Source organism: Pleurodeles waltl, chromosome 9, assembly GCF_031143425.1.
Source record: "Pleurodeles waltl isolate 20211129_DDA chromosome 9, aPleWal1.hap1.20221129, whole genome shotgun sequence".
In the NCBI taxonomy this organism is placed as follows: Eukaryota; Metazoa; Chordata; class Amphibia; order Caudata; family Salamandridae; genus Pleurodeles; species Pleurodeles waltl.
In genome coordinates this window covers 604,503,337-604,526,145 of record NC_090448.1, presented here as the reverse complement: position 1 = coordinate 604,526,145, position 22,809 = coordinate 604,503,337, and positions in this window count along the sequence as shown.

The following is a 22,809-nucleotide window of genomic DNA, read 5'->3' as shown; positions in this document are numbered from 1 at the left end:
CGGAGCCGGCTTCCTCGTGGGAAGGTGTTTCCCGCTGGGCTGGCGGGCGGCCTTCTGGCGGTCACCCTCCAGCTCAGCGGGAAACACAGAATAACCGCGGCGGTCTTCTGACCGCGTAGCGGTATTCTGTTGGGGGAACTTTGGCGGGCGGCCTCCGCCGCCCGTCAAAGTTGGAATGACCCCCTGTGTCTTCTCTGTAGATATTCCTTCTGCTTAGCCTTTGCTTCCCTATGACCTACATAAGATTGCCAATCACATTACATTCTGCAAACCTTTAAACACATCTAACCACTTTTTGACTACTGCATCACAATTTTTTCCTCTAGTGTGAGGCCAATCTTTCCCTGGGTATGTGTTACTCTCCAAATATCAATTTATTCATTCATTAGTTTCTCTCTTCTTGAATTTAAAACTCATTTACATTTGTGCCTTCGGATATTCATACCGTGGCTACTCACAGTATGCCAGAAAGTACCATCATTAATTGGACCAAGGAGGGCACCATGTTACAGTGCATACCAACATTATGCAAACAAATAACAACATTATGTCATAGCCAGCATTATGCCAAATGTAGGCACCATCACACTATGGGAGACAAGAGTCACAATGTAGACCAGCATAGATGCCAACAAGTTGTGCAGAAATGCCAGCTTTACACAATAGAAAGCATCATGCCATGGATGACCAGAAGATGTCAAGAATTACCAACAGTGTGTCAGTGCCAGTGTTTGGCAAAGGGAGGCATCATGGCATGAATGCCTACAGTTTGACAAGAAATACCACCTTTATCTAAGTGTCAGCCTTTTACCAGAGGGTGACAGTATGGATGTCCACAAATTGCCAAGAAGAACAACCACTATTGCCAAGAATCACCAGTATTGTGCTGAGGCAGCATTACACCAGGGTAGACAGTAGCTCAACAGTCATGCACTCACATATATGCATGCACACGCATAGACACGCATATGCACAGGCAGGCACACACACACACACTCATGTATGTACACACAAACCATTTTTTATATTTGAGATCCTCCTATTCTTGAATACCTGCATATTGGCAGGCTGTCACTGATGTGAGCAAATTTACCGATCAGCACTCATAGGAGGTGGATGGGGCAGGTGTTAGTGTCTTGGGGCCCTGGGAAGGGGTAGACCGGAGGGCAATGGGGAGGAAGCACAAAGGAGTGCCTGGTGGATAGTACATACCAAAGTGCAACTGGGAATCTTTGAATCACACATATGGAAATAGCTCAGAGGGAAGAAGCAGATGGCACTATTGATCATCTCTACTGTCTACAGGGATTTGGCTCACCACCAATCAATGGCCACAGTGCTGCTGTTTCCACTCACAAGGGGGAAGCACAGTAGTTCCACAGGAAGACCCCCAGTGTGGCTCAAAGCCTAAACAGTAGGCAGTGGCTGAACTGGTCTTTGGTGCCTGTGGGAGGGAGAACCCGGTCAGGGGAAAAGGGTTGTTGTGCAGGCTGGTACTCTCCGTGGATGACAAGACAGAGCATTCATCTACAGCTGGACGAGAGATTAATTATTTCTTAGTTTTTCCACAATACTGCAGTATGGCAGAAGGGATTCCTTTTTGCCTTTGCAATGCAGGTGTAGCACCAGGTTGTCCAGTATACCCTAATACTAGTAATGAGCCATTTAATCCTTTTGAAGAATTTGCACATAAAACTTCACCCAGATGCTCCCCTTTGTGGACTGAAGAGCCCAAGTGTAAAAATGACAGGAATAGTCATTCTCACTAGCTTTCTGTGAATTTCCAAAGGTTTTCAAATGGCATATATAATTATATTAGTGCTGTTATTAGTGATTCTTTTGAAGACTGTAATCACAACTTCTGTATGTTATTGCATTGTTTTGTTCTGAGCAATACCTCTTCTGTCACTGTGGCTCAATTTCTTTTCTTTAAAGGTTTTGGGAGCACATAGAGTTGATCTTTATTATGATATAAAATGAAATATATTACCTGGCATTGAGACAATAGCAAGCTAATTCCAGCTCCCTCAAAACTCTACGCCTCAAAAACACTATAAGTCTATTTGTGCCTCAATACTGAACTGGGAAAGCGTTATGATGTGAGCTGCACTGTGGGTGGCTGTAGCCTGGAAGGTTCCTTGGGTCGTCTCCAGAACCAACTGGCATGCCTGAACTTATGCCTGGAGGAACATCTTTCCCTCCAATGGACAGCCCCGTGGAGGAGATAGTGACAGCTGGCTTCAGACTTTGGTACGAGGATACCACTGCTAACCTGCCCTCAGCCTACCAGCGATGCTGCACAGGAGACTAAGAACTGAATCTTTTTCTTCACTCAACCAGAAAAATGGTGGTTAAACAAGCAGATGGAGAGCAGAAACATATCTGGTGTAACTGTGGAGTGGAGAGCTCAGGACTCCTATCAACTCAGAAGCTGTTGAATTCTGCTCAGCTGCTCCTGGTTCTGACACTAAACCATAGGACCACTTGTTTTTACCTGATTGTCATGGAGCCAATGATTTGCAATCATCCCCAGTACTACTCCTAGAGCCCTCATTGCTTGCTTCCTTGATTTTAAAGATTGTGACACTGTTCTGAAAGTTGCCTTAATAATGTCTTAAATTGTGTTTAGCTCCTACCAGGTACATGTCTTCCCTGATTACAAAAGAGTGGTCTTAAAAACTGTGGAAGTACTTCAATAAAGCGATGCAAAACCTTGGAGCAATTCAGCTAGAATACATGCCCCCTTTTAAAGGAAAACATAATTGCATTTACAATGCTAAAACCTTCATCTTCGAGATGCAAGAGGAGGCCAAGGACTTAGATGCTGAGCCGGGGCCTATGCTCTGGCTGTGCACACAGGACTTTCTAGTGACTGAGAGAGACAGATATGGAAGGTGAAAGAGGTATGACAAGGGTTGTAGATGTCACTTGGCACCATCACCAGATGGAATAAAGACACTGAGTCACCCCTGTTGACTCTTGCTGTTTGATGCTGTTTCATGCGTAGAGGGGTAATCTATCCTTCAGTTAATTAGCTCTGTGTGAACTGTGACACCTTATTAGGACAATGTTATTACAAGTTTGGGGGCAAAACGGCTTGAAGAGTGTTAGAAATGGGGTCTCTGGTTGGCAGTCAGTTTGCACTCTGTCCAAGCAAGGACCTTCACTCTAGTTCGGGCAATGGAGATATACACCTAGATAACACCCTCCTCCCCCTTGGTAGCTTGGCCCAAGCGGTCAGGCTTATCCCAGAAGCAATGTGCAAAGTACTTATACCAACATACACAGCAGTACAGTGAAAACATGGACACCACAACAGTTTAAGAAAATAGGTAATATTTATCTAAATCAAACAAGACTAAAACAAAAAAAATCCAACAGACACATTTTAAGATATGAATTTTCAAAAGAAAAAGAGTCTTACTCCATAGAAAACAATGGAAACATTTATTTTACACAAAGTATCTGATTTCCTTCAAAAATAAAGAAGCACAGGTGAGTGTGTGTCTGTAAAGTCAGCAATGCGTCAACTCCTTACCCGCAAGTGAGGCTGTGCATTGTTTCTTCTCTGGTCGGGTAGGTGATACATTGTTTTTCTCCGTCACAAGAGAGCAATGTGTCGAATTCCAGACAGGGCACCTCGGATCCACGCAGGTTTACAATGACTTTGACACCTAGGGACAATTTACACAGAGAGCATAGGCACTTTGGCACTGGTTAGCAGTGGTAAAGTGCCCAGAGTCCTAAAGCCACACTGTCTTACATTTGGAAGGAAAAAATGGAGAGAAAGACAATGGCCAATGTTAGACCTGACAGCCTTAGGATGCTCACCCCTAACTTTGTGCCTGCCTCCCTCCACCCCATTGGCTTATTTAATCTACTTTTAATTCCCCAGTAAAGTGTACTACATGTGCCCACAACCTATAGATTAAATGCTACTTTTGGGCTTGCAGCACTGATTGTGCCACCCACCTAAGTAACCCTCCAACCATGCTTCAGGCCTGCCATTGCAAGGCCTGTGTGTGCAGTTTCACTGCCACTTCAACTTGGCATTTAAAAGTACTTGCCAAACCTCAAACTCCCCTTTTACTACAAATAAGTCACCCTAAGGTAGGCCCTAGGTAACCCATAGGGCAGGGGGCTATGTAGGTAAAAGGCTGGACATATACCTGTGTAGTTTATATGTCCTGGTAGTGTAGAAATCCTAAATTTGTTTTACACTGCTGTGAGACCTGCTCCTTTCATAGGCTAACATTAGGGCTGCCCTCATATACTGTTGGGTGGTAACTTCTGATATGAAAGGAGTAACAAACTCATATTTAGTATGGGCAGAATGGTAATACAAAATCCTGCTGACTGGTGAAGTTGAATGTAATATTACTGTTTAACAAATGCCACTTTTAGAAAGTGAGCATTTTTCTGCACTTAAACATTCCATTCGTTACAATCCACGTCTGGCTATTGTTTAGTTGACAGCCCCCCGTGCATTCACTCAGACATCTAGAAACACAAGACGGTCAGTCACACTTGCACACATCTGCAGATTGAATGGATCTTCCTGGGCTGGGAGGGTGGAGGGCCTGACACTTACATGTCAAAGGACAGTAGCCTGTCCTCACATAAAGGACTGCCACACCCCCTACCGGGACCCTGGCAGACAGGATGGAACTGAAAGGGGACCTTGTGCACTTCTAAGCCACTCTTTCAAGTCTCCCCCACTTCAAAGGCACATTTGGTTATTTAAGCAGGGTATCTGACCCTAGCAACTCAGACACTTCTGGACAAGAATTGACTGGAGAAGAATCCCTGACCCAGAACCTGCATCCTAAAGAACAACTGCTTGGCTGCCCAAAGGACTGACGTGGACTGCTTTTCTGAGAAGGACTGCTGCCTTCATTTTGCCCTGCTGCCCTGCTGCTCTCCGGCTGTGCTGAGAAGTGCTCTCCAAGGGCTTGGATAGAGCTTGCCTCCTGTTCCCTGAAGCCTTAGGACCAAAAAGGCTTAATTCATGAAAAAGATATCCTTGTGTGGCAAAAATCGACGCACAACCTGCAAGAAACCACACACAGCCTTCATTGCGGTGAGAAAATTACCACACGCCAAACCGGATCGACAAAGCCTGATTTCCAGAAGGAGAATGACGCAGCGCCAGTGTTGTGACCAGAAATTCAACGCATGGCCCACTGGATCGCCACAAAGCCAAGCCGGAACGACGCAGCCCGACTTCCTGAGAGGAATCGATCCAGCACCCACCAGATTGACGCAACTTCTGTATCTTCATCCTGCATGCCTAGGATTTCGATGCATCGTCCACAAAGAGGATCCTAGTCTAGGTGCCGGAAATCGACGCAAAGCCTGCCGTGCATGAAAACGCAACGTCCCTTGCAGAGATTTCAAATATCATTTTACAGTGATATTTCAATGTATACTTATTGAATCTTGATTGTTTTGACATGCATCTTACCAGTTAAATATTATATATTTTTCCAAACACTGTGTGGTGTATTTTTGTGGTGTTCTACTGTGTTATTGCATGATTTATTGCACAAATACTTTACACATTTCCTTCTAAGTTAAGCCTGACTGCTGAGTGCCAAGCAACCAGAGGGTGGGCACAGGATAATTTGGATTGTGTGTGACTTACCCTGACAAGAGTGAGGGTCCTTGCTTGGACAGGGGGGAACTTGACTGCCAACCAAGGATCCCATTTCTAACAAGCAATAACACTTTTTCTGCTATTCTGTGTTCCCCCAAGTCTCCCTATAGAAATGGTACCTCACTTGAGTGGGTATGCCTAATGCCCGCGTCAGGAAACACAACATGGACACATCACATTTTTACATTGAAAACTGACATGTTTTTTGGAAGGTGCCTAGCTGTGGATTTTTATCTCTAGTTCAGCCGGCACCATGAAAACCTACTAAACCTGTGCCATCTCTGCTATTGGCTAAACTGTTGCTCTAAAACACTAGCCTACGTAGACAGTCACAAAATCGATGGTGTGTGTGAGATACGTGCAACAGTAGAGGCCACCTTACCTGCGCTTCTCCCCTCAATCAGCACGTTCTTTCAAGACATTCAAAAAACACCTTGTCACATACCATTCGTCACAGTCTTTAGCACCTCCTGCGCCCAGTCCAACAATCATTATTGGTGCTCCTACTCCCTCCTCCTCGGATTCCCTCATTACCACCCAGCAAAAGTGCCCTTCATCTCTCCATAGCCGCCCTCCACCCCGCACATACATTTCATTGGTATTATAGTGCAGGTAATGGCTGACTTTACTAATGTACTCAGCTATTTACATAAAATACAGATTTGCTCTTTGCAGTAGGCATATACACCTTCTGCGCTTCTTTATGGCACTAAAACTGCCACTAGACAAGTCTGACCCTTTTGTAGCAGAAACATAGTCACAATACTTACTTGACTTTTTTATTGCTGCCTAAAAGCTACAGTTGAAAAGCGTCAGTTGAAGTATGTGCATTGCTTTGAAGACGCAAGCTGCAACTGCAAGACAACTGGCGGCAAATCTATATATATATATATACACATATATATATATATATATATATATATATATATATATATCACTTTTATATGTGGGTCTGGTTTTCCTGGGGGCCGATCGCAGCCCCCAGGGAAACCACACACATATTGACAAAAGTGATATATACATATATGACAGCCAACCACCTGAAACTCAACTCAAGCAAAACCGAAATAATCCTCTTTGGCCCACACAAAAACACCTGGGACCCCTCATGGTGGCCCACCACGCTAGGCCCTGCACCCACCCCCGCCAACCATGCACGCATCCTCGGCATTATCCTAGACTCCTCCCTCTCGATGACCCAACAAATCAACGCTCTCACCTCCTCATGCTTCAACACACTCCGTATACTGAAAAAACATTCAAATGGATCCCCACAGAGACCAGAAAAACTATCACTCATGCACTCATCAGCAGCAGACTTGATTACGGAAACGCCCTCTACGCCGACACCACTCTAAAATTCAAGAGCAAACTACAGGGCATCCAGAACTCAGCAGCACGACTCATCCTCGACCTCCCCGACACGAACACATCTCTCCACACCTCAAATCCCTCCACTGGCTCCCCATTGACAAAAGGATCACCTTCAAGATCCTCATCCTCGCACACAAATCACTCCACAACACAGGCCCTGCCTACCTCAACGAGAGTCACCTTCCACACCCCCACACGAAACCTCAGCTCAGCTGACCTCTCTCTCGCCTCTGTCCCCCGCATCAAACACATCACCACCGGGGGCAGATCCTTCTCCTACCTTGCACCCAAAACCTGGAACGCCCTCCCAACCCACCTTCGCAAGACCCAAAACCTACTTTTTTTCAGGAAGGACCTCAAAACCTGGCTTTTCGAACAGTGATCCTCCCAGCCCCTTTTCCCCCCACCCCCTCCTCTGCGCCTTGAGACCCTCATGGGTGAGTAGCGAGCTTTATAAATCTCTTTGATTGATTGATTGATATATATATATAGATCTATCTCTATATATATATATATATATATATATATATATATCTACATAGATATATCTATAGATATATCCATGTACATAGATATATCTACATATATATATATATATATATATATATATATATATATATATATATATATAGATCTATTTTTTTAGTTGTTGTATGGTTTCATTGGGGGCCAAAATGGCCCCCAGGGAAACCCTACAACATCTAAAAAAAATATTGCCCCCACAGGGGGTCGCCCTGCCCACGGGCGACCCCCTGTCCATTTATTTTTATTTTTATTTATTTTTTGAAAGAAAAAAAACATGTTTCCACTGGGGGTGGCGAAAACAGTTTCAGAAGGCTTTGTAAGAAAGGGTAGACTCTCCCCTTTCTTATGAGGCCTTCCTGAAAGTGTTTCCTGGCCCCCGATCGCAGCACAGCTTCCTGAACGTGGGGAAGGCCGTTTTCCCCATCGGAGCAGGAAGCAGCTGCAAGCGTGGGGAAATGACGCCACAAAGGGGCGGGTGGGGGGCAGTGGGAAGACACGGAAGCTTCCAGATCTCCCTGGGTTATAAAAAAAAATACAAATAAAAGCTCGGGTGCGATGCACCCGAGGATTTATTAACCCCCTCCCTGGTGTCGGCCACTGGTCGTGACCCGCACCAGGGAGGTAGTGCGGGCATCGGCCAGTGGCTGACGCCTGCAGTGAAGGGGTTAAAAGCACATTTTTTAAAAAGTACTTGCATTCTCTCACTTTACTTAAGAATCATTCTTTCATCATACCTTATGCAAAGTCGAATGTGTTATTATTCAAGAAGTTAATAATTCGATCTAAAAAACATGATGATCTGACTTCATGTAACAAAAGAATGAATTGTCTTTATTTCAATTATAAATATAATCATAAAAGCATAACCACATAAAGAGAAAATACTCATAATACAGTTAAAACCATTTCCTAAAATCTATATACATCATGAGAAAACTGCTAAACAAATAACTAAAAGGAGTATATTTCTTCGTTGCTAAACACGTCAGATAGAACCGCAAATCAGTGTACTAAAAACCATAGTTCATCACTTTGATTCAAAACAGGATGCTTTTCAGAATAAAGGCAAGTGCCCAAGCCACAGTGTAGTCGTTTTGCAGCTGAAGATAAAGAAAGGCCGGGCAGAATTGGATAAAGCCCTTCGCTTTGAGGATTGGCAATGAAAAACCTCCTCCTAGGGGATTCATGTACGTTTTGCCACCAAATATTAATATCTATGGAGGTCATTACAAAATTGGCGGTAAATGCCGGTTACCGCCGTGCAGTAGACCGCCAACACACCGCCGCAGCTGTGGAATTCCGCCACAGCTATTATGACCCATAGCTCGGAATCTGCCAAGACACCCACACAAGTCCGCCACACTAAAGGTCAGTGATAAACTGGCGATAACAAAACCTTCACAGTCACGCCAACAGGAATACGCCCATACTATCATGACCCACGAATCCACGCGGCGGTCTTTCAACCTCGGTGTTCCATTGGCGTACACACTGCCGGTGTTCAAAATACACACACGCTTACAAAACACAACCACATTGGACAATTCGAAATACACACACCTGAGACACATACACACACCACTCCCACACATCCAATACGATATAAAACACACACCCAGATCACCCACAAACCCTTACGACCACAATTGTGACTGAAGGCCAGAGAGAGACATCACCATCTACAAACTAGCATCCACAGGCACTCAACACCATCACTCACACAACATCCACGCACAAAACACCAGACACCCCTAAACATCACCCCACACATCACAACACACACCACCCCACACATCACCCACACCACCCCATGGCACTGCAAAGACACCCCAGGTTCTCTGAAGAGGAGCTTAGGGTCATGGTGGAGGAAATCATCTAGATAGAGCCACTGGTATTCGGATCACAGGTGCAGCATACCACCATAGCTAGGAAGATGGAGCTATGGCGCAGAATCGTGGACAGGGTCAACGCAGTGGGACAGCACGTAAGAACTAGGGATGACATCAGGAAGAGGTGGAACGACCTACAGGGGAAGGTGCGTTCTGTGGTCTCAATAAACCACATTGCAGTTCAGAGGACTGGCGGCGGACCCCCACCTCCTCCCCCACAACTAACAACATGGGAGGAGCAAGTCTTGGCTATACTGCATCCTGAGGGCCTCGCTGGAGTAGCTGGAGGAATGGACTCTGATAAGTCAAATCTTAACTATTACATCCCCCACCCTACCTGCATGTTATCACATACCCCCACCCTCGCCCTCACCCCCATCACTCCAACTCCTCACATATGTTTCACTATCACAAATCACCCATCCCAACACTAAGCCCTGCATGCAACACCAAAGCATGGACACCCATCACCAATGCATGGCCACTGCACATACCCACACACACCCCTAAACAATTATCAAACAAGGTCCCACACAAGAATGCAAGCACTGGTGTACAGGGTCACCAACCCATTGAACACCATGGCACACACAGATGCAATAATCATGCCTTTACGCCCCTGCAGGACCCTTACCCAACGTCACCGGACAGGACGGTCCAGACAAATCCACTCCACCTACAGAAGAGGCCCGCAGTGATGACAGCAGCTCTGTCCAAATGGATCTAGATGACCAGCCCGGCCCATCTGGGACCTTGGGACAGTCGGTTCCCCTCACACTGACACAAGCCACAACAGAGCCTCCCCCCTCTGGAAACACCAGCACAGCACCCACCCAGCGGGCCCATACCTCTTTCCCCAGGACACCTCAAGCAGCAGTGTGTCCACCACTATAGGGAACCCAGGCTAACCCACCAGCCCAACAACACCAGGGGCCTGGGGGCAGTGGTAGTGGGCACACAGTTAAGGGAACAGAGGCCCAGGAACACAGGGGAACTGGGAGGGCTGCTGTGTGACAGGGGGAGTACAGGCCCAGGGAACCCTCTCTCCACGAGGCCCTCTCCAACATTATGGCAGCCTACCACCATTCCCGGGGGATGATGACAACGGTACTGGCCAAGTTTCAGGAGACCCAGCGGCTGCAGGAGGAACAGTATTTGGGCTTCAGGGAGGAACTCAAATCCATCAATTTCACCCTGGGCACCATTGTAGGGGTGCTGAAGGAACTCGTCAACACCAGGAGGGACACTGTGGCACAACAAGGGGCCTCTGACACTAGTCTCGATGATGAACTGCCTACCACCTCCACCGGCGCTAGTGGACAGGAGGCACGGCCACAGGACCACAACACCAGCACCCCACCCCCTGCAGATGGAGAACCACCCCGCAAACGGTCCCTGAGATCCAGGACAAAGAAAGAGAACAATGCCAAGACTCCCGCCAAGAAATGAGACCACCCTGATTGTCATCCTTCTGTCCCACTTTGTCACCCTGTCCATCCTTAAACTGCCCCAGCTCCACTTCTCATGCCCCTTTGGGAAATGTACCTGTGAGACTAATAGACTGGACTCTGCCATGGACATTCCTCTACCATCACCCCTGACCATTTTACAACACCCTCCAATATTTAGCACTTAAATAAACACCCTTAAAGCACAAAACAATCTGGAGTCAGTCTGTGCTTTCGAAAATGTGTATGTGCAATAACTGTGTAAAAATGCTATATCCATTGTATTGTCAACATACCTATGTCACACAGCTCTAGTCCATGCGGAAACAAAGCAGATGTCACACAGTGGGACTCACATCTGTGAAATTGAAAGGGAAAGTGACAACTCAGGGTCCATACACTGGGTAAAAGTGACAGACAGATGAGAGGTAGAACAATTATATCAGATGTAGCAGGCAGTGATCTCTTCTTATCTGTGTCTCACTGGAAGTATTGTTGGATCACCGTGTTTCTGTTGTCATTGTCCTCTTCTTCTGCTTCTTCTTCTTCACTGTCCACAGGCTCCACAGCTGCCACTACACCTCCATCTGGACCATCCTTCTGCAGAAAAGGCACCTGTCATCGCAAAGCCAAGTTGTGAAGCATACAACAGGCCACGATGATATGGCACACCTTCTTTGGTAAGTAGAATAGGGAACCACCTGTCAGATGGAGGCACCTGAACCTGGCCTTCAGGAGGCCGAAGGTCCTCTCTATAACCCTCTTAGTCCACCCATGGGCCTTATTGTAGCATTCCTCTGCCCTTGTCCTGGGATTCCTCAGTGGGGTCAGTAGCCATGACAGGTTGGGGTAGCCTGAGTCACCTGCAACTGTCGAGGGAAGTCTGTTAGACACACACTAACTCTTAGGGACATCCCCAGACCCAGACACCTAGGCACACTGTATAGGCTCCATGTGCTCACACACGGTGCCTCTGGAGTTGCCCCATCACATAAGGGATGCTGCTATTCCTCAAAATGTAAGCGTCATGCACTGAGACAGGAAACTTGGTGTTCACATTGGAGATGTACTGGTCAGCCAAACACACCATCTGCACATTAATTGAATGGTAACTCTTCCGGTTTCTGTACACCTGTTCACTTCTGCGGGGGTGGGGGGGACCAAGGCCACATGTGTCCCTTCAATGGCATCTATGATGTTGGGGATATGTCCCAGGGCATAGAAGTCACCTTTCACTGTTGGCAAATCCTCCACCTGAGGGAAAACGATGTAGCTCCGCATGTGTTTTAGCAGGGTAGACAACACTCTGGACAACACGTTAGAGAACATAGGCTGGGGCATCCCTGATGCTATGGCCACTGTCATTTAAAAAGACCCACTTGTCAGGAAATGGAGTACTGACAACACCTGCACTAGAGGGGGATTCCTATGGGATGGCGGATAGCTGACATCAGGTCTGGCTCCAACTGGGCACACAGTTCCAGGATTGTGGCACGATCAAGTCTGTAGGTGACAATTACATGTTGCTCCTCCATTGTCGACAGGCCCCCCAGTTGTCTGTACACCGGAGGATGGCGCCACCTCCTCATCTGCCTCAGCCGACGTGCTCGATGGAAGAGAACAGCGAGCAGAGAGTCAACCAACACTGAGATACGTTAACAAAATTTTATTCCTCAATTTTTTAAAACCGCTATGTGCCTGTTTTAGTGTGTATGCAAGGCCTAGATATGTGTGACACATTTAAAATTAATGCCATGTGGCCCCCTGAAATGGCGTCTGCCTGACGTGTAATGTGGGACAAGGGGATATGAGGCAACTGCGCTGGCGTTGAACACCGTCGCGGTAGGCGATCGACGAGCGCGGTGCAATCCTGCATTGGTTAACATTGGACCCCATGGGTCCCAGGAGCCAATGACAATGTACACCGGCTGTGACGGTACGCACCGCTACAGACGTGGCCGCCATTTTCTCTCTGTTCAATCACTTGATACCTGATCTTCGACAGGAGAGGACCTACACTGCAAGTGCTGCTGTGACCTCAGTCTGGAAGAGGCAATGGCTCATGTGTCTGGGGAAAGGGCCCCTGCCTTCAGTACAGAGGAGTTGGAGAAACTAGTGGATGGGGTCTTCCCCCAGTACACACTACTCTACTGTCCTCAAGACAAACAGGTAAGTAAATGTGAGCATGCAGAATGGGCAATGCCTGTGTGGAGTGGTGTGGATGGAAGATAGTGAGGGGGAGAATGAGGCGAGCATGAAACGACGGTGAGTGCATGTGCGTCCTGGCAAGGGTAGGGATGCAGGCCAATTGCTGTGATGGTGCGGACGGTTATATCTTCTCCTTTTCCACTGTACTATTTCTTTAGGTCAGCGCCCACCAGAAGAGGGATATTTGCCGTGCCATCGCCAAGGATGTCCAGGCCCTGGGGGTCTACCACAGACAGAGCACCCACTGCCGTAAAAGATGGGAGGACATTCGCCGCTGGAGCAAGAAGAGGGTGGAGGCCCAGATGGGGATTTCCTCCCAACGTGAGAGGGGTGCCCGTCGCACCATGACCCCCCTGATGTTCCGGATCCTGGCGATGGTGTATCCGGAGTTGGATGGGCTCTTGAGGGCATCACAGCAGCCACAAGGGGGTGAGTACACTCTCATTCAGCTGATTCTGTGCGCAGTGGAGGTGTCTGGGTGGGGGAGGTGGGCTGTGAGTTCCCCTAGGCCAGGGCGAGTTTAGTAGGCAAGGTCCCGTAGTAAGGCAGGCCATGTGGCACCCCACCTGTGTTTAGAGCCAACTACACCTAGTCAGGCTCCTGTGACTTCCATGTGTGCAGCAATCGGGCATAGGCCTTGTACCCCATGTCCCTGTGATGAATTGGGGAACTCTAAGTGCACAGCGTAGTGTAGGGGGCTTCTGTGTCTGTATTGTCCACCAACGGTAGCGGTATTGCATGCACTCAACATGTCTTTCTTCTGTCTTCCCTCCTTTTTGTGGTCTCCCTGTTCTTGTGTGAATTAGCATCATCAGGCGGAGGAGCAGTGGCACCGGAGCAGGAGGGAGCTGCATCCCACATGGCCCTGGAGGACGAAACAACAGAGTCGAAAGCCACCAGTGGGACGGAGGGCGAGGGAAGCTCCACAGCAGTGACAGGGGCTGAGACCAGCGACACCGACTCCTCCTCTGATGGGAGCTCCCTTGAAGTGGCGGGCCCCTCTGTGCCCACCGCATCTACAGGTACAGCCGCCACCCCCCCTACCAGTACCGCCCTCCCAGCAGCCCCTCAGCGTGTGCCCTGTGGCCGCTCACCCAGGAGGGTGGGCATCTCCTTTGCCCCAGGCACCTCATCCCCTGCCCCAGTCAGCCCTGCTGCCCTCAGTGAGGAGGCCATTGATCTCCTCAGATCCCTCACTGTTGGTCAGTCTACCATTTTGAATGCCATCCAGGGTGTAGAGAGGCAGTTGTAACAGACAAATGCATACCTGGAGGGCATTCATTCTGGTCAGGCAGCCCAACAGTGAGCTTTTCAGTCTCTGGCCACAGCACTGATGGCAGCCATTGTCCCTGTGTCCAGCCTCCCCCCTCCAACTTCCTCTACCCAGACCCAAACCCCTATACCTCAGCCTATCCCAAGCACACCATCAGACCCGCATGCACACACCTCAACACTCAAGGGAAGCTCTATCAAACATAAGCACCACACATCCCACAGGCACTCACACAAGTATCATATGCATGCACACATACCAACATCCACTGCCTCCACTGTGTCCCCCTCCTCCACGTCTCCCTCCTCCCTCCCTGTTTCGTCTCCACTCACACCTGCATGCACTACATCTTCAGCCACTATGTCCATCACCAGCACACCCATCACCACACCCCGCTCACAAGCACTCACCACCCCCACTACCATTCACACATCCCCTGTGTCCTCTCCCAGTGTGTCTGTGAGCCCTTCTCCCAAACTACACAAACGCAGTCACACACCCACCCAACAGCCATCCACCTCACAACAGCTTCCAGCCCATGCACCTTCACCCAAAGTCAGCAAACGTACACCTCCTACAACCACAACCACTACCTCTTCCTCCACTCCCAAACCCCCTCCATCTACCCGTCCCAGTGTGTCCCAAAAACTTTACCTGTCCAACCTTGACCTCTTCCCCTCACCTCCCCCACCCCTTCAATCCCCTAGGGCCCGCCTTTCCAGGTCCCAACCCAGCACCTCAGCCACAACATTAGCAGGAACAGTGGTGGCAGCAGTAACTGGCTTCTGGAGTGCGCCAAGCAGCAGGGCAGCCAGTGTGCCGAGGAGCCAGACCACGGACAGTCCCCCACCTCAAAAGCTTAAAAAGTTGGCCAGTGCCTTGCTGGAGAAAGGCAAAACATCTACCACCGAAGCCTCTCCCAGGAATAAAGTTGGGAGTGGGAAGACAGCTGCGCCACCATCCAAGGTGGGGAAGCGGCACAGAAAGAAAGGCAAGTCGGCGAAAACCTGCACGGCGGACAAGACCGCCATCAGCACCGCTGCCAAGGACACCGCCGCCAAGGACATCGCCGCCACAAGCACCGCTGCCAAGGACACCGCCGCCACCAGCACCGCTGGTGAGGACACTGCCGCCACAAACACTGCTGCCAAAGACACTGCCGCCACAAGCACCACTGCCAAGGACACCGCCGCCACAAGCACCACTGCCAAGGACACCGTCGCCACAAGCACCGCAGCCACAAGCACCACTGCCAAGGACACCGCCGCCACAAGCACTGCTGCCAAGGACACTGCCGCCACAAGCACCACTTCACAGGACACCGCCACCACCAGCACCACTGCAAAGGACACCGCCGCCACAAGCACCACTTCACAGGACACTGCCACCACCAGCACTGCAGGCCAATGAGCGCCAAAAGCTCCAACGCTACTGGGGCCGCCACTAGCAGGATGAAGCACTCTGGGCACCAAGCCCCTTCCAGAATCAGTGGAGAAAGATGTCCACCACCTCAGTCCTTGGCAGGATGAAGCAGAACCAATGGAGACTGTTATCCACTTGAGAGACTGTGGCTTTGCACTCCCCAGGATAAAGCAGTGGGCAAACCACCCACTTGAGAGACTTGTGAGTCTGTGGCTTTGAACTCCCCAGGATAAAGCAGTGGGCAAACCACCCACTGTAGAGATTCGAGAGACTGTGGCTTTGCACTCCCCAGGATACATCAATGGGCATGGAGCCCCCTTGTGGATCTGGCGTCATGCACTCATCCGGCTGAGGTGCCCCCCTTCCCTTCACCCTGAGGTGCCTGTTGTATGTCAAACTGATGCCCCAGCAGTGTTCTCTCCGTTTTGATCGAGTATCTTGTGGTGGCCTCGCCCATGCATTTTGGGCCCAGTGGTCCACAGACTTTAATGGTGGAATACCTTGGACTTGTATTCTTGGTGTACATATTTGTTTCTAGTATATATATATATATATATATATATATATATATATATATATATATATATATATATTTGAGTACTGGATTTTAATAGATTACAAACGTTCAAATCATTTCCTTTTGTCTTTGCATTTTTCCGGGGGGGGTTGTAGGGTGTAACTGTAAGGTATCATGATGTATTAGTGTGTGTGTAGTTGTAAGTGAGGGTGGGGGTTTGGGTGTTGCGTGTTGCGTGTGTGTGTCACTTTTTTTCCCTCCCCCCTCCCCTGTGTTGTAGGTGCAGTACTCACTGTGGTCTTCGCCGCCGGCGTTCGTGCTCCTGGTAGAGGAGCAGGAAGACAAAGGAAGGGAGTATCTGGAGTTCCGATTCCATGGCGTCCTGGTTCCTTGTGGGGTGTGTAAAGGTGAGCGTTTTCCCTTCCAAGTCCAGTTTCCGCTGTCTTTTTGTTCGTATAGTGAATCCGCCCCGGAAAAGGTGACGAATTGAACTGTTGTAATACTGTGGCCAGTACATTGTCTTCCGCCTGTCTGTTGGTGGTTACCGCTGCGCTGTTTGTTTGTATCGCCGTGGCAGTCAGAGTGTTAAAGTGGCTGTCTATGTTGGCGGGTTCCGCCACGGTCGTGATTCCATTTTTTTTCCACCGGCCTGTTGGCGGTTTTACCGCCGCTTTAACACCGACCGCCAGGGTTGTAATGACAACCTATATGTTCTATCAAAAAACTATACAATACTGAGTAAGTGAATGTGCATTTAATGGCCTGGATTACATATGCTTCTTTGTTTGAAACATAATGTAGAATAAATTATTTGGAATCGAATCAGAATATGACATCTCAAATATACCTGTGGCTTTTGTATGAGTGGTACTGTAAGAAACTGGGTTACTGGTAGAGAGGGATGAAACACTACTCAATCAGCAATCACAATCCTTGTCAGGGTCAAGTCAGAAGCAAACCTCAAATTGACCTGTTCTTAACCCTCTGGTTGTTTGACACAAAAGCAGTCAAGCTTTATTTAGGGGCAAAGTACGTATACAACACTTCAGACAGTACTAACATGAAACACAACACAAAAAAACCCACACCTATTTAGAAAACCGATTAAATTCTAATTAATAATTTAAGACCAAAACCGCAAAAATCCAATTGGTAGGACTGAATGTATGCAATAAAAAAAAAGAGGTGAAAATAGCACCAAAAATCACCAACTGGCAACTGTGGTTGCACCAAAAATTACAAAGTGCAAACTCTGGTTGCGCTGGACTGGGATTAAGTCACAAGTTCAGACTGACCACAACAGAGTGCTGGTTTGCTACGGGGACCAAGTTATACCCACTGAACAAGAGTGCCTGAAATCCTGGTTGCGGAGCACAGAGAGGTCCCTCATTGAGGATGAGTCTTGCAGCTGTGGTGATGCAGGGTCCTGGAGAGGACATGTGATGCTCAGCAGTGGTTCTGCAATGCTGCAATGCTCCTATGTGAGGTCTGGCATGACTGAGGATGCCATCGACAAAGGGTTTGTGATGTGAAGCCCTGCTTCAAAGATGGGTCGCGCACCAGCTGTTTCTGAGGAAGCTGCTGGGCTTGAGATGAGGAGTTCTGTGTCATCATCAAGAATGTTGTCAATGAGGGGCTTGCATTGTGAAGTCCTGTGTCAGGGATGCCCAGCACAGCAACGATCCAAAGGAGACTGTGGCCTGTGATGCAAAGTCCTGCATCAGGAATGTATCACACAGTGGTTCTGATGAGAAGTTTGATGAGATGATGTGTTGCCCAGGGGCACTGTTGTGAGTTTCTGGGAGGCAATCCATTGGTACTGGTGGCATCACAATTATGCTGAAAGAGCACCTTTGGGCCCACTTCCAGGAGTCCAGGACTAGGATGGCACTATTTGAGGTGTACGATTCACAGCAGGCAGAGTCCAGGTGTTGAATTCAAGATAGTTGAAGCCATTTGTCCCTGAGGATGTGGTCAACTTTCCCTTGGAGTCACTATGGTGGTCCTGGGTTCAATATGCAGATCCAGTTTTTCTCACTCAGGCAGGAGGGCAGCAAGGTTACAGGGCAGCAGAGCAGTAGAGTGGCAATCCTGGTAGCAAAGTAGCATAGCAGCCCATCTTCTGAGCCTCACACAGAACTAGATGTGTGCTCAGAAGTTGGAATTTGAGGTCTAATAGTTATACCTGGTGCACAATTCAAAGTAGGAAACATTTCTAGAGGCCTCCACCACCCTGAGGTGTCAAGCATCCCTCTTCCTGCCCGCCCTAGAGCTAGCTTGTTTAGATGCAAAAGACTAGTGACAAACCCTTTGTGAGAGTGATCAATCAAAACCTCTGCGATGTGCCAGTGTGGTTGGTGAGAGCTCCTCCACCTCTTTAAGTAAGAGGGTACCCATCCTGACAAAACCTATGGCCCTTTGTCTCACTGTCCAGGAGCAAAACACAAAGACCAACTGCTAGCTACACCTAGCCATGTGGCCTAGGGCCAGGCTAAGGGCACCAAATAGTTAGGACTTGAAAACGCCAACTTTCTACAAGTGGCATTGTCAAAATTGAGATTAAAAATCCAAATTTATCATTAATAAGGACTTTAAATTACAATTGTTTAGACATCACACTGAACCAGTGTATCTGCTCCCTATTGAAAGTTATCACTTGTTGAAGGAAATAAGATACCCAATGCTATACTTCGGGAGAGGTAGGCCTTACAAAAGTGAAAAACAAATTTTAGCTTTTCAGTACCAGGGCATTTAAAACTTAAAAGTGCATGTCCATCTTTTTGACTACACTGCACTGCTCTCTGGGCTCTTCAGGGCCTACATTAGAAGTGACTTATATGTATTAAAAAAGAAGATTTGGGCCAGACAGAAGGTTTATTTTGCCAGGCTGAAATAGCAGTTCACACTACACACCCAGGCTGCAATGGAAAGCCTGGGACATGTTTTACATAACTACTGGGTGGCACAATCTGTGCTGCAAGTCCAATAGTAACATTTAACTTACAGGCCCTGGATACATGTAGCACCACTTTACTAGGGACTTACAGGTTGATTAAATGTGCTACTTGGGTGTAAGCCAATATCACTATGTTTAAAGGAGAGAACCAAAGGGGAAATGGCCTTTTCTACACAGCCGGAGCAACGTGTAGGTTAGCCACGCAAGCATTACCATGCTTCCCTCAAACAAGCATGTGCTTGAAATACGCAAATGCATGCTTAATGCACGATGCATAAGTATGGTTCAGGCACACAGAGGGAACAACCAGAAGAGGAACTCGGTGGCCGGGTAACTGGGGCTGGCACAGGTGGGGGTATTTTTAAGGACAGGGTGGGGTAGGTTTTGAAGTAAGAGTGGGTCGGCGGTTCAGCTAGTTTTTAGGACAGGGTAGGGCAGGTTTTAGGGTTCAGGGTGGGTGGTTGTTGTAGATTTTAGGACAGGTTGGGGTAGTTTTTAGGACAGGGTGATGTAGGGTGGGGATCAGGGTAGCTTTTAGGACAAGGCAGGGTAGGTTTTAGGGTTGAAGCGGGGTAATTTTTAGGACAGGGTGGGGTAGGTTTTAGGGTTCGGGTGGGGATCAAGGTATGTTTTGAGACAGGGTAGGATAGTTTTTAGGACAGCTTGGGGTAGGTTTTAGGGTTCAGGGCGAGGCAGGGGTCAGGGTCATTTTAAGGGCAGGGTAGGATTTAGGGTGGGTGTGGTGAATAGTGGGGTAGTTTTTAAGACATGGTAGGCTTTAGGGCAGGGGTTCAGGGTAGTTTTTAGGAAAGGTAGGGTAGTTTTTAGGACAGGGTGGGGGAGGCTTTATGACAGGGCAAGGTAGCTTTTAGGGTTTAGGACGGGGGTTGGGGTCGTTTTTAGGCCAGGGCAGGGTAGGTTTTAGGGTTTGGGCTAGGGGTCGGGGTAGTTTTTAGGACAGGGTGGGGTAGTTTTTAGGACAGTGTAGGTTTTAGGGTGGGGGCAGGGGGTCAAGGTTGTTTTTTACAAGAGGGTGGAGTAGTTTTTATGGTTTGAGGGTGGGGCAAGGGGCAGCGGGGGCTGTATCACACAACCACACCTGGCATTACCACATATATCTTTACTAAGCATGCTTTTACAATGAAATGTGTTGTAAAGGCATGTGTGGTAAAGACACAGTTGTGGTTCAGAACATGTTATTAAGCCATACGTGGTTCTGCCATGCGTAGTTCAGTCATACAACTGAGCCAAAGCATTTAGCACTGGTTATCAGTGGTAAAGTGCACAGAGTCCCAAGGCCAACAAAAAAAGAGCTGAGCAAATATAGGCGGAATAAAGGCCAAAGGTTTGGGGATAACCCTGCAGAGAGGGCCAGATATGCACTGTGGTTTGGGCTGTAGTCTATGCTACATATAAGATTAAACAATTGCACCAGTTGTCATAGAAAATAATATTTTACTTACATTTGTATGTTGAAGGATTCTTTAATATTGTTTCCACAATTGTTGTCAGTAAACCAGTCACACTTACCATCAGAAACTCATTAATCATATTTTGTTCTTCCAAAGGAATTTCATTAGGCTGGTCATATAACTGTGTTTCTATATGTCTTTTACTTCATCCCAATTACATTTGGAAAAACTTTAAAGGTGAAACTAAAAATACAAATAGTCATGAAAAAAAGATGTTAAATAGTTGTGAAAAGAGATCTGTGATTAAAGAAGGGTTCTGGCCAGGTCGACCTGCTTATTTAGGCTGGTATGGCACTATTTCACATGACAAGTTCTGTAGTGCTTAATATTTTATGTTGAATAGATTGCCGCAGGGACAAAGAAAATATCACACAAATCTTTCCTGGTATCAGAAATGGAGAATCCTGCAGTTGGATTCCAGGGGTTTTGTACTACATTGACACCTGATGCATAGAAGAACAAAAATGGTTAATGCAGCATTTGCATGTATGTCTTTATTTTTAACGGTCATGCATGTGCCTCATGGGTGCATGGTGCCTGCGAAACACAAGCACCATATTAATGGAGATCTTTTGAACTTGATTTGAATAAAAACAAAGTGGAATAAAATAAATTAGTGACTACTTTTATTACATTTGCTAGCTCAGGCGTAATGTGAGCTACCCTGTTAGATGCAAACGGCATGCACCTCAGAACAAAACTAATTAGCACTACTGTTGTCTTATAAAAATGGGAAAGGGCAGATTGCCGTACCCATACCCATCTCCAAAGGAGATTAGCAAACAATTGTTTTTAGTATGTATTCAAACACTCCATACAGTTGAATCCTGTTTTTGAAAGCTACAAATAAATTCATTTTTTCTTTCTCCCACGTCTATGTTTATTCTGTTCAAAGAAAGCCCCTGGATTTAGTAAATACTCCAAATATATTTCATAACAAATTTCTTTTATTCATCCTCTTTAAGCTCCAGTACTGATTAACACACTTAAACAAAAATAAGCTTCTTTGTTTACAAAACCATAAAAGTCTCTGAACAATAACTGACTGTTGGAAAGTGAATTATTGGTAAGGGCAGGTAAGTACCTGCACTTAGCAATAGGCTACTAATCCCCTCTAGGTCCAGTTAGGTTTCAATAAATTAATCCCAGCTCAATCCTTGGTAGCTTGCAATGAGCATTTAGGCTTAATTTAGGAGTCAGTTGTGTAAAGCATTTAAAAATCACAAAACATTAGATAACTAAAACACAAAACACAATAAAAATCCAACATCAAATTATAGAAACAGATTATATTTCTATCTTTAAATTGTCACTAAAATGACAAAAATCCAATAAAGGGAACCGGGAATATACATTTTTAAAGAATAAGGCCCTCACTACAACCCTGGCGTTAAATTCCGCTTTCCGCCATGCAGAAGACCGCCAACATCCCGCTGGGGCCACAGAATTCTGCTAGAGGTATTATGACCCACAGCTCGGAATCCGCCACAATACAGACACCCACACAAGTCCACCACACCAAAGGTCAGTGATAAACTGGTGATACCAAAACCGACACCATCACGCCAACAGAAATACGCCCACACTATCACGACCCACGAATCAATGCAGCGGTCATTCAACCGTGGTAATCCATTGACGGTTACAAACCACTGCGCTCAAAAATACACACACACTTACAAAACACAACAACATTGGACAATTTGAAATACAACCACCTGATACACATACAAACACCACACCCACACACCCAATCCAATATAAATCACACACCCACATCACCCACATACCCTTGCTGCCAAAATTCTGAAAGAAGGCCAGAGAGAAAGACTACCTAAAAAAACACCAGCATCCACAGACACACAACAGCATCACTTACACAACATCCACGTACCTCAAACAACACACACCAACACACCCCCTCACACATCACAACAGACACCCCCTCACACATCACCCACACAACATCATGGCACCTCAATGACACCCCAGGTTCTCTGAGTAGGAGCTCAGGGTCATGGTGGAGGAAATCATCCGGGTAGAGCCACAGCTATTCGGATCACAGGTGC